General features: G+C 34.9%; 1 protein-coding gene across 1 annotated transcript in view; it reads right to left on the bottom strand.

Moving 5' to 3' along the window:
- The window catches only part of RNF217 (ring finger protein 217), a 155,658-nt gene that overhangs the window by 23,458 nt on the left and 120,205 nt on the right, over window positions 1-11,995 (bottom strand). The gene's annotated exons all lie outside the window — the stretch shown is intronic.

The raw sequence follows: 11,995 nt of genomic DNA, 5'->3' as shown, positions 1-11,995 counted from the left end.
CATATAACCAGGTAAATATAAAACCCACCAGAAGGTAGAAAACTAAGAGATATATATGAGGCAGCCAAACATTGCAGGCAAGGGAGATAGCCAGTATTTAGTCAGAAGATCAGAGTGTTTTCTCTGAAGAACTGCAAGTAAGTTAGCATCACTGGATTGTAGAATGTATGGAGGGGAGCAAACTGGAAAATTAGGAAGTGATCAGCTTAAGATGAAATTTAAATGCCAATAATAGTTTATAGGAGAAGGAACCACTGCAATTCACTGAACAGAGGATGACATGATCAGACTTATTTATGCTTTAGAAAAACCACCTTAGTAGCCAAATAGGTTTGGATTGGGACATTTTTAAGGGATGGTCAGAATGAAATTCATGCTTCAGAGAGATAGTAAAAGCAAAGCATTCAGTTAGGAGACTGCTGCAATAATCCAGGTGAGATGTAGTGAGGGTGAGAATTAGGGCTCTGACTGTGTAAATATGGAGAGAGGAGCACATAGGCAAGCGAAGTTGTGAAGGTAGAAACAAATAGCAAGATCCAAAAAGGATTGAATAAGTAAGAAGGGTAAATTGAGGATTTATGGATGAAATAGGTTTTGAGCATAAGTGAATGGGAGGATGGTACTGTACTCAAGAGTAATAGGGAAATTGGGAAGAAGGGAGGGAAAATATGAATTCTGTTTTGGGTAAATTGAATTTGAGTTGTTTATAAGACATCTAGTTTGAGATGTCCAAAAAGTAGGTGCTATGGATTTACTGATGCTTGGGAAAGGGAAAAGGGCTATATAAAATAGATCTGAGAATCATCTGCATAGAAATGATAGTGGAGTCTGTGGAAGCTGGTAAGATCAACAAAGAACACAATATAGAAAAAGAAGAGGAGGAATCCTAGGATAGGACCTTGGTGGGGGGAGGGGGGAGGAGGAAAGAAGGAGGAACAGTCCAGGGGTGTGCTGTGCTAAGAACAAGTTTAATATACTTCATCAATATTTTCTCCAATATTTTAAGTCTACAAAACCAACAAAACAACAGATCATGCTTTCATTTGAAATGTGTGATGATGCCTGAGGTACAAATGCTCACACTAAACATTAACATTTGGCCATAGGAAGTTGGTATGAGCTGGCTCCATCACATCCTTGGGGGTACCTATATTTAGTGAGGAACTACACTGATGAAAAACCAGCAAAGCAGACTCAAAAGAAGTAGTCTATACAAGGAGGATAAGAACAGTGCAACAAAAACCTAGAGAGGAAGAGTGGTCAGGAAGATAAGGTGACCAATAGTGTTGAGGGCTGCAGAGAGGTCATCAAGAAGGATGTTGATTGAGAACAGGTTATTAGATTTTATAATTAAGAAATCACTGGAAATTTTGGAGAAAACAGTTTAAAATGAATGTTGAGTTGGGAAACCAGATTGAAAAGGGTCTAGATTGAAGGGAGATAAGAGGAATTGAGGCAATGATCATCAAGCTTTCTTCAGACATTTAGTTAAAAAAGAGAGAAGTGGAATAATGGCCAAATGGATGTAAGAAGAGAATATAGGCCAATAACCAGCGGGGACGGTAGGATCAAGTAAGAAGCATCGGGATTTTTTTGAGTTTTATTTTGTTTTTTTCTTTTAACAATGAAAGAAATAAGATATTTTTGTAAACAGCAAGAATGACAGGACAATTTGCTGGAGAAAATGGGAGAGAATGGGTTCTATTGGTCTTGGCAAGGACAAAGGTATTCTCCATTTCTGAGATCAGAATGGAGGAAGAGATTGTTAAAAACTATTAGCTCTGGGGAAAAACTGTTCTCCATGACTATTATCCTATTTTTTGTGAAAAATTAGATAATTATATGCTGTCCTGTTTGCTAGACATGTAAAATTTTAAGGAATGATCAGTATGACATTCATGTTTTGGTTAGGAAGTTAGATAAATGACACCTTTAAGGATTATTCCAATTCTAAAATTCAGTGATAAATTGTATCTTCTGTATGTTCTGTCTATTGTCCAGCAAAATTGTGCATGTTCAATTCAACATTTATTAATGTAAAATCAATTTAGCAAAATCTAGGAATATAAAGATAAAATTAGACAATCTTTTCCTAAAGTAAAGTTTTCCAAATTGTGGTGGGGGGGCAGGATATAAAACAACCTATAAAATTTTGGATATTTTTGTTAGCTCTCACTTAAATGCATCCAATTTTTTCAACCAAGACAAAATCCAAATCATGGTCAACAGAGGACACCAATGAGGACAATTTATTCCAATCTAAAACACATGTAGTATTGTAATTATTTCATACATTATATGGCATGGTCAAATCTGAGTGGGTATAATTTAACATGGCTACAACTATTTCCATTGTTATCTATTACTGTATGCTTTTGAGACAGCGGACTCATGCTTTCATGATGCTTGTTCAATTAAATGTTAAAGTGTGTATGCTTGAAGTTAGATCAATTTTGAGTAAAATTTAAAAGTACAACAATAAGTTCTATTTCTCAACATTATTAACCTTGGTGAATAATATAAAAACAAATTTTTTAAAAATTAAAATTGTAAATTTTTATAAACAGAAAAGCTTGGGAATGAAGCTTTATATACATGTGGGGGGTGTTTGGGTGGTGTGTGTGTGTGTGTGTGATAAATGAAATTTTCAAAAAGGGCTTGAACTTAAAATACTTAGTACGTTTTGAAGATGCTAGATTCATTTAAATTAAGGTGAGTAAAGAGTTCTCTGAGTTGACAAAACATACATTGGGAAAATTACTCCTGTTCTTGATCTTATTTGTATGAAAAGTGGTTTGTTATAGACAAAATACGGATATATTAATTAATGGTGAAAAAATAATTATGAGTAACAATATCATCAATTATACCATGATTTTAAAAACAGATAATATTTTTCTTTCCCTCTTACCTCCCCTTCCAATTAAAAACAAAAACAAAATCCCTGTAACAAAAATGCATAGTTAAGCAAGACAAATTCCTGCATTGGCCGTGTCCAAAAATGTTTGTCTTGGTCTGCATGTTAAGCTCACCTATCACCTCTTTAGTAGGAAATAAATCAGTCCTCTGGAATAGTGATTGCTCACTACCCTGATATGATACCACATTTTGAGAAAAATAATGCCTAGAATTGACTATGGTTACTTCGGATGTGGTCAGATCAGGGTAAAGACTGACAGAGCTATTACCTTCCTTATTCTTGCCTTTTTTTTCTGGCCAGACCTATGATTTTATTAGAGGGGCTCCTTCTAAAATAAAGTTCTTTTATAATCTCAAAAACCTACCCTTGACAGTCATATGTGTTAAGGGTGACTTGAATATCAGTCTTTCTGATGTTAAGATCTTCTAATGTTCATCCATTAAACCCCTTGCTGCCTCACCTCAATACAGAGCCAAAGAAAGGGTGAATATCTTTTGTTGTTTGCTCCTAGTTTTCTATCAGTTTGATTACTCTTTATTAATTTTATTTGTTGAATTCAATGGCATAAATGTATTTGTTAAGCATCTACCACTGCAAGAAGGTACTTATGCTAAGTACTTAGCAAAACATATCTTTCACTGTTGACGCACATAAATAGTGATAATATCCAAGATTCTCTGTATTCTCTTCTCTTCTTATAATTTCTTGGTGAATTCATCAGTTCCTCTAGATTGACTTATAATTTCTGTGCATATAACTGCCAACTATCCATAGTCATCTTCATCAGAATATTCCATTAAACTGTCTAAAATGGAATTCATCTTTTCTTCTATGTGTGCATCTTTTTTTCAGATTACAATTTTTCTCCTTTTGAGTGTCACCATCCTTCAAGTTACAGAGGTCTTTGTGAGATATATGCAAGAAATTATAATACCAACCAATCATATCTCTACCACTCAACAGCAAAAATTATTTTCTTAAGGTAGAAGCATGAATAACTATCTAATAAAACTTGATTATGTATTTTAAATATTAGTATATATTTGCACAGAACTCATTATAAATAGTAACTATATTTGTATAAATCATAGTAATGGGTACAGATATCATATCTATAATTAGAGTGGGGCCAACAGGATTTTTCTTAGGACAGTTAAATTTGGGAGGATACTAGGATCCTGACAGTTATTAGCTGGCTAGAAACAACTGAACTTAGCATCTATAATTTGTTAAAGTAGGAAACTATAAAGATGGTTTATTCCAAACCCACCACACCTTGGGTGAATTTCTAGGCCTAATTGCCAGCCAATCAGTCAGCCAACCCCTTCACTCCAAATCCCAACTCCCTCAGAATATTGTATACATTTTGTGCTAATTATCCCAGGTGCAAAAATTGCCAGTTTATGATTCTAGTTAGTAATTGTTAATATTTCATATAATGTTTTATGTTTTCTAAACACTTGACATAATCACTTCCTGTCTCACAATGCTCCCATGAAGTAGCTGCTATTATCATTCCCACTTTACAAATGAAGAAACCAAGGCTGCTAGAGGTAAAGACTCCTGCCCAAAATCACATGGCCAGTGAGTGACTGAGGCAGGGCTTGAATGCAGGCTTTCCTGCCTTCAGATCCATATTCTATGCTACTCTCTGGTCATGCCATGATCATAATTCTCCTCTACTTAAACAACCTCTGGTTTCCCTTTCGTGGTTCTCCATTGTTATAGAACCATGTTTAAAAGACTGACATACTATCTCCTCTGCCTCTTGACACAACTCACCCTTAAAATCCCCTTTGTGGAAAATGTCATCTACATTCAGAGGGAAAAAACTATGCAGTCTGATGCAGAATAAAGCATACTATGTTCACTTTTAAAAATCTTTTATGTTTTTTCTTTCTTTCTCATGATTTTCCTCCTTGGTTCTAATTCCTCTTCCACAACCAATGGGTCACATGACCAATATGAAACTATGTGAAACATGATTGTACACATACACCCTAAATAAGATTGCTTGCTGCCATGTGGAGAGAGGAAGGAAAGGAGGTGGTAGAAAAATGTGGAATTTAAAAGCTTGCAAAGGATAGATGTAGAAAACTACTTTTTCATGTAATTGGAAAAAATAAATAAAATTTTAAAAAACTGTTGAAATTGTTTTGAAAACATATATAGATGAATATATCATGTGTACTTGATATTTGGTTCTTGATGACTTTGAAAAATTAAATGTCTTTATCTCCCAACACCCCCAAAACAATAAAGATAACCATCTGCATCTCCAAACCTAATTTTTCCCTGCCTTCTCCCCTTCTATACTTTTGCTTACTCTATTCCCAGTTTTTAAAATGCATTTTCCTTAACCCCATACTCAAGTTTTTCTTCTCCGTTGAAGTCTCTCCTTGATTTCAAAGTATAACTCAGATGTTACCTTTTCCATCTCAGTCTTTTCCCCCCAGAAGAATATCACCATTTCTCACAAATGTTTCTATCCCTTTTCTTGACTTTCCTTTGTCTAGATCAATTCCATTTTGCATTAGCCTTATTTATGCACACAATGTATTTTCTTCTCTCTTTAAGATAGCAAGGTGTAGTGGTAAGAAAATTAGACTTAAGCAACAGGGAGATGTGAACTTAAATTATACCTCCTACATTTATGAGCTCTGAGACCATAGGCAAATCTTGTAACTATTTTGATTCTTAGCTCCCTAAATTGTGAAACAGGATATCTGTAGTACATATGTCATAGAGTTGTGGTGATAATAAAATTAGATAAAGAATGTAAAGGTCTTGTAAAGTTTTAACAGATATGCCAGCTGTTTTAGCTTGTGACATCCTGTTTTTTTATAACACACAGCCACACACACCTAGTAGCTGCTTAAAGAATATTGTTGAATTAAATTTGATTTACATCCAATGGTTCTAGTTCTATCCTGAGGTCCCAGACAATTTATAACTTTCTTTCACATGATAACCATTCAGACACTCAGAGAGTGCTACTGCATAACAACCTTTAAAAATGTTCTTTGGTGGGGCACTGGGTGTAGTGGATAAAGCACCGGCCTTGGAGTCAGGAGTACCTGGGTTCAAATCCGGTCTCAGACACTTAGTAATTGCCTAGCTGTGTGGCCTTGGGCAAGCCACTTAACCCCATTTGCCTTGCAAAAAAAAACAAACTAAAAAAAATGTTCTTTGGCATACTAAAGATCTTCAGTTCTTTCAGGCGATCCTTTATCCCCATAGCCTCCTACAATACAGGTCATATCCTGAGGAACTTTTACCCTACCCTACCCTGCCCCAACTGCCTGACCTTGGTGGGCTACCTCTCTGGAACAGTATTTCCAAAATACCTTGGCCATATTCCATTGTACTCCATCCTCACAGGCCATCTCCTCAACTCATCTTTGTTTCACAACTATGATCTGGAGGAACTTTTAACCTGAGGCTCTGCTCTCCTGTTTGGTGACTGACTTTCTGGAACATTATTTTAGGTAAGCTTTATTTTACATTACTCTCTCTACCACAGTACCCTGGCCCCCTGCAAAAAAAAAAATAGAATCAAGAACCAAGATCAAATCCATTATTCCTGAATAAGATGTATTGGTCTATACCCCTACAGCCCCATTTACCCTCTCAATTACATGTCCATTATCTATGTATTTTATGTATTTTTAGTAAGCCTCCATTTTTTAATATCTCTACCTACTTTGTAGAGGTGGGGAACTAAGAATGTAAAACTGAGTACTGTCAAATTTCAACTGAGATATTAGTATTGGTTAATTTTGCACAACTTTTCCTTCCCTTCTCTTTATTCCTTTTTTCTCTTCTCTATTATTCTTTATTATGTTGCTGTTTGAGCATGTTTATCTCTTATTAACCCATTTGGGATTTTCTTGGCAAAGATATTAGACTGCTTTTCCATTTCCTTCTCCAGTTCTTTTTTTTAATGAGAAAACTTAAGACAGATTTACAGGACTTGCCCAGGGTCACACAGCTAGTGAGTGTTTCTTCCTCACTTCTATCCCTTGGCATTTTTATGCTTAAGGATCTACTCAGGAGCAACCTCTTGCATGTGGTCTTTCCTGATCTCTTCTGCCCCCCCAAAATATATGAATGGAACACAAACTGGAGTGAGAAGATATCATCAGTGTTAGCCTCAGACACTGCCACCCTGGGTTCCACAATTAAGTTTCCCCATTTGTAAAATGTGAATAACAATACCATCTATTTATCAAGGTGTTGTGAGGAAGAAATGAAATAAATCATATTTGTAAAGCACTCTGTCTGAATCCCCAGTACCTAGTATGTTGTATATAATTATAGCTAACATTTATGTAGCAGTTTAAGGTTTGAGAATTGCCTCACATATCTCATTTGATTTAAATTGCTTCTTGAATTGAGTTGAATTTATTAAACTTTTTAAAAAGTTTTTTTTAGTGTTCATTACAAAACCCCAAAATACTTTTGGTTAAAGCATTATTGATATTAATATAAGATTTTATATTATGCAAAGTTACCTACCTTTAACACATGCTTAGTGTATAATAAATTGTTCCCTTCCTTTCTCCCTCACTTACATTTACTATATATATATATATATATATATATATATATATATATATATATATATATATGTTAAAAATAAGAGTTGGTTGATACATTCTTTTATTGGTCCTTAGAATAATCACTGTTGTCTTCATTATTTCATTCTTGAATATGCACATCATTTTTGAATAGTGATTTTCTTTATCATATCAGATCCCAGAAAAAGCCAATTATCCTTTCCCTTCTCCCAGGTCTTGGCAACAGATATGTTATAATTTGCCCAGATGTCCCCTCCTTGTCTATCAAAAAGTTTCATATGACAATATAACTCCCTTTTAAGTTTACTTTCATTTCTACTTTAGCAAAAAAATTCTCATTATTCATGATTCATATCCAGAATAGTAATTCCTCCTCTAAACTTCTGAAGGCCAAAATTATTAACAAGACAAGAATTTGTTCAGCATCTCTGCTTTGCTTTTGTTTTGTTTTGCAGAGACTAGTAGACAGTGAAATTCCCTAGTAGTAATATTCCTTCTAATTCTAAATATTCACCTCTTTCTCCCTGTAGGTAGTTTATGCTGGAGAAAATGTAATCTGATTACTCCCATTTGCTAGTCCCTCCCACCCTGAAAAAAACTTGCTCTTTGTTGTCTCTGTGTTAGCTTGCTGCTTCAGATCTGGGCAGTTGTCACATTCCATGGATTTTACACATACAATGCCTCTGGAATCCATCATCTTCTTTCCAATCCCACTATCAGTCACTACAGGTCATGCCCTGATTACTAATCCCTAGATTACTTCAATAGTTTCCTAAAGCAGTCTCCCTTGCTCTAGTCTCAATTTATTCCAAATCAACTCAGCCATATCCATCTTCAAAAGGAGTTTAGATAATGTCCTTTCCTTACTAACAACTTTTAATAACTCATTGCTGTTTAAGGAATAAATTCTGGCATTAAAAAAAATAAGGTTCAAACATAGGAATTCTATCACATTCATTATCTCCTGCAAAGGGTTCAATAACTATATAATTAAAGATATTCCTAAAAATCTTGTTAGAAAATTTGGCTGTGTTATGGCCTAAAGCAAAACATTTTTTCCCCTTCCTTGAAAGCAGTATGGCAGCAGTGGACAGACAAGGCAAAGCAACTCGTATTTATTAAGCTTTTACTCTATAGGCCTACGTACTGTTCTCAACTTTGGGGGGGGGGGGGGAACAAATAGGAGGGAAAAAAATTAGTTCCTGTCCCTAAGAAGCTGACATTCTTATAGAAGATCACACACAAGAGGGGGATGAAAAATTGGGATGAAGATGAGATAACAGCACAGGGCAATGGTGTAGAAGTCAGGAAAAGCAAAAGCAAAGGAAGAAAGAGAATAAGGAATGGGCTGACCTGGGCCCCTCCTTAAAAAGGAAGTCCCAGGAAGAAGTCCCACAAGAAGGGACTTTGCATGTTGGAGGGTTGTTCCAAGGTAAGGAGGCCCCACAGCTGATGCACGGTAGTAAAGTCTATAAAACCAAAAATCAATGAATAAAGAGGACTTATCCAAGAAGTAGGAAGATCTGAGTTCTAATTCTGTTTCTGACACTGTGTAGCTCAGAGGCAAGTCCCTTAAGCTCTCTCAGGCTGTTTCCAGGATCAAATAAGATAATCAAAAAGCACTTGGTAAAATTTAGAGTATTCTGTAAATATTATTACTGACCCTCTCCCAACATTATGAAGATTTTTTTTCTTTTGATTATCATCAGCATATCCTCCATTTTAAAAAGGATCAGAGCTTATATCTTGGCTCATTTTTTTACTCAAGTAACTTAAATAAGTTACTTGACTTAAGTTTAAATTTATGATCCTTATTTTCCGTTATATTTAAATGAGGGGATTGGATTACAGGACCTCCAAATTCCCTTCCTGCTCTTAATCTATAATCCTATGATCCTAGTTATTTGTGAAAAAATCATTACTAAATCTAAATTGAACAGTAGATGGCACTAATGATTAATATCACCAGCGAAAGTCTTATAAAGACTTATAAAATCATTTATAAAACTTATAAAATCATTCTCAATTATTTCTAGGTTATTTTTTATAACAACCTCACAAAAGGTTTACAGGTAAACAAAATTAAAGGAAATCTACTAGGATCTATAAATACTTAAATTTTAAAGTATATCTCATTTCAATAAATTGAAAGTGCTTAACACATTTGACAGGAAAGAAAGGTTCAAATTACTTTTAGAGATATAAAATATAAATGCACAAAAAATCATTATTCATATAAGAAATCGTCCCTGAAACACACTGAAATATGGTAATAGTAACTGGACACAAATGAATAACTATAACAGTTCTTGATCTCATTTTTTCCTTCTCTGTCACAGATTTCATTCCTGTCAAGTACATATATTCTTAAGACTGCTTTTATGTCGTTTCATGTATATTCTGAGGGAAAAGGTATGTAACTTCTCTCAGTCTCCAGGATATCCTTCTGTCACATTCTGAATTCCTTCCTTCCATAAGTCTTCTCTGATTAATAATGACAGTGCTATTTCATATTTATAGCTACAACCTTCCTTCCCTCCTTTCTTCTTTCTCTTCCTTCTTGTGCTTCTGTCCATCAACCTCTTCTTCCTTTTTTCTTTATCTTACCCAGGATAAAAATGCAATAGTTGCCATTCAAGACCCAATCCCCCAAACTGATAATAAGTTTTAATCCTTCTGGTCTACATCACTTACCCTCTTTTTTGACATAGCACTGGCCCTCTGCTCCTAGGGTTTCAAATTCATCATACTGGCAGCAGACTCAGTTCTAATTAATCAACCAGTCCCAGTCTCCCTAGCAGCAGAATCTGTTGGCAAGGGATTTTTACAGATATTCTTTGACTCTGCACTCTGCTCTAGGTATATGATGTATATTATGCATGCCACTTTCCTTCTGAAACAGAATCTTGTAAGGGAATCTCAGATATAGATTAGATAATCTGTATTAGAAAAAATGTGGTCTTCTTAGCTTTCTTTTTGTTCTATACCAATAGATGCTGTGTGGGGATATGAAAGTGTGTGTATGTGTGTGTGTGTGGGGGTAATTTTAGAGATCAGGTCACAAACCAGCTCTCCTTCCCATGATTCACATATCATGATTCTCTAACAAGTTAAGTTCCACACTTTGAAAGGCTCCTGCAACTGAAATGTGACACATCCTCATGGAAACACGTTCAGGATGCACTCTTACAACAATTAGTCTCTCCTTCTAGACCAGGATTAACCTAGGGTCCATGAACTTGGCTGGTTTTTTTTTAATATTTTGATAACTATTTCAATATAATTGGATTTCTTTGTCATTCCAATATTTTATATATTTAAAAACATTATTCTGAGAAGGATTCACTAGATTGCCAAGGGGATCCAGAACACATACTGTAAGTATGTAAATGAAGCCAACCCTAGCTACTCCAAACTGTGAATGGTAGAGTAAAAGACTGAACTCACTTCCTAATTATCCTAAATACTTATGTAGAATTGTGATCATCTGTTCTGCTTTATAGATGCTCCTGAAACAAAAGAAAGTGGGATAGAAGGCAGCAGCTATCTTCTTTTTACCAACCAGCAGCAACCCAAGATCCTGAATACTCTGCTTGCACAGTTAACTTACACATATTTATACAATGATTTGAAAGGGCTTTTGGTCACATTTTCATATTATATTGACTTTTTGTCATAGCATATTGCAAAAATTTCACTCCCAGCAGGGTCTCAAAAGAAAACTGGTCTGGTCACATAGGGGATCTTTCTGAAAATGTAGCAAATAATTTTTATAATACAAACTTTTTACATATTGGAGAGAGAGAGTGAGTGAGAGTGAGTTCTGGACTTGTGATCAAGAAGGACTTGGTTTCCAAGTGCTACTTCATATATTTATATGCACATACATATACATAATATATATATATACACATAATATATGTGGAGATTTATCTATCTATAATCTGTCACACACCACACACAGACACACACACACACACACAAACACACATGTTGAATGAAACTTAAATCATGCAGTCCTATGTATGGGCAAGTCACTTAACTCCTCTGAGCCTTAGACTCCTCATCTGCAAAATAATGGGATTGGTTTAAGATAGGGTTTGAGATTCCTTCCAACACCAGATCCATGCTTTGATACTTACTATATATCTGATGGTAATACTAATATGAAATAAGGAAAAGTAAACAAGTAAATCCAGGGGAGAAATATATAGGAATACAAGAATATAAATGAAAATAACATCAACAAAAGATCAAAATTAAACTCTTTGTAATTACAAAGACAAATCTTGACCCTGAAAAAGAGATTTGAGAATGCCAGTCCCTTCCCTTCTTTGCAGATACAGAGGACTGTGGGTGTGCAGAACTGTATAGACTAGAAATTGGTTGATATTGTCATTAGTTTTGCTGAACTTTTTTACTTTTTTGTTTTATTATTTGTTGAAAGGGATATCTTTCTTTGGGAGAGAAATGAGGGGAAATCAGTGAAGTAGGG

Source organism: Macrotis lagotis, chromosome 5 (assembly GCF_037893015.1).
Source record: "Macrotis lagotis isolate mMagLag1 chromosome 5, bilby.v1.9.chrom.fasta, whole genome shotgun sequence".
NCBI lineage: Eukaryota > Metazoa > Chordata > Mammalia > Peramelemorphia > Peramelidae > Macrotis > Macrotis lagotis.
Note: the sequence above shows the minus strand (reverse complement) of the source record. Positions and strands in the feature narration are given on the sequence as shown.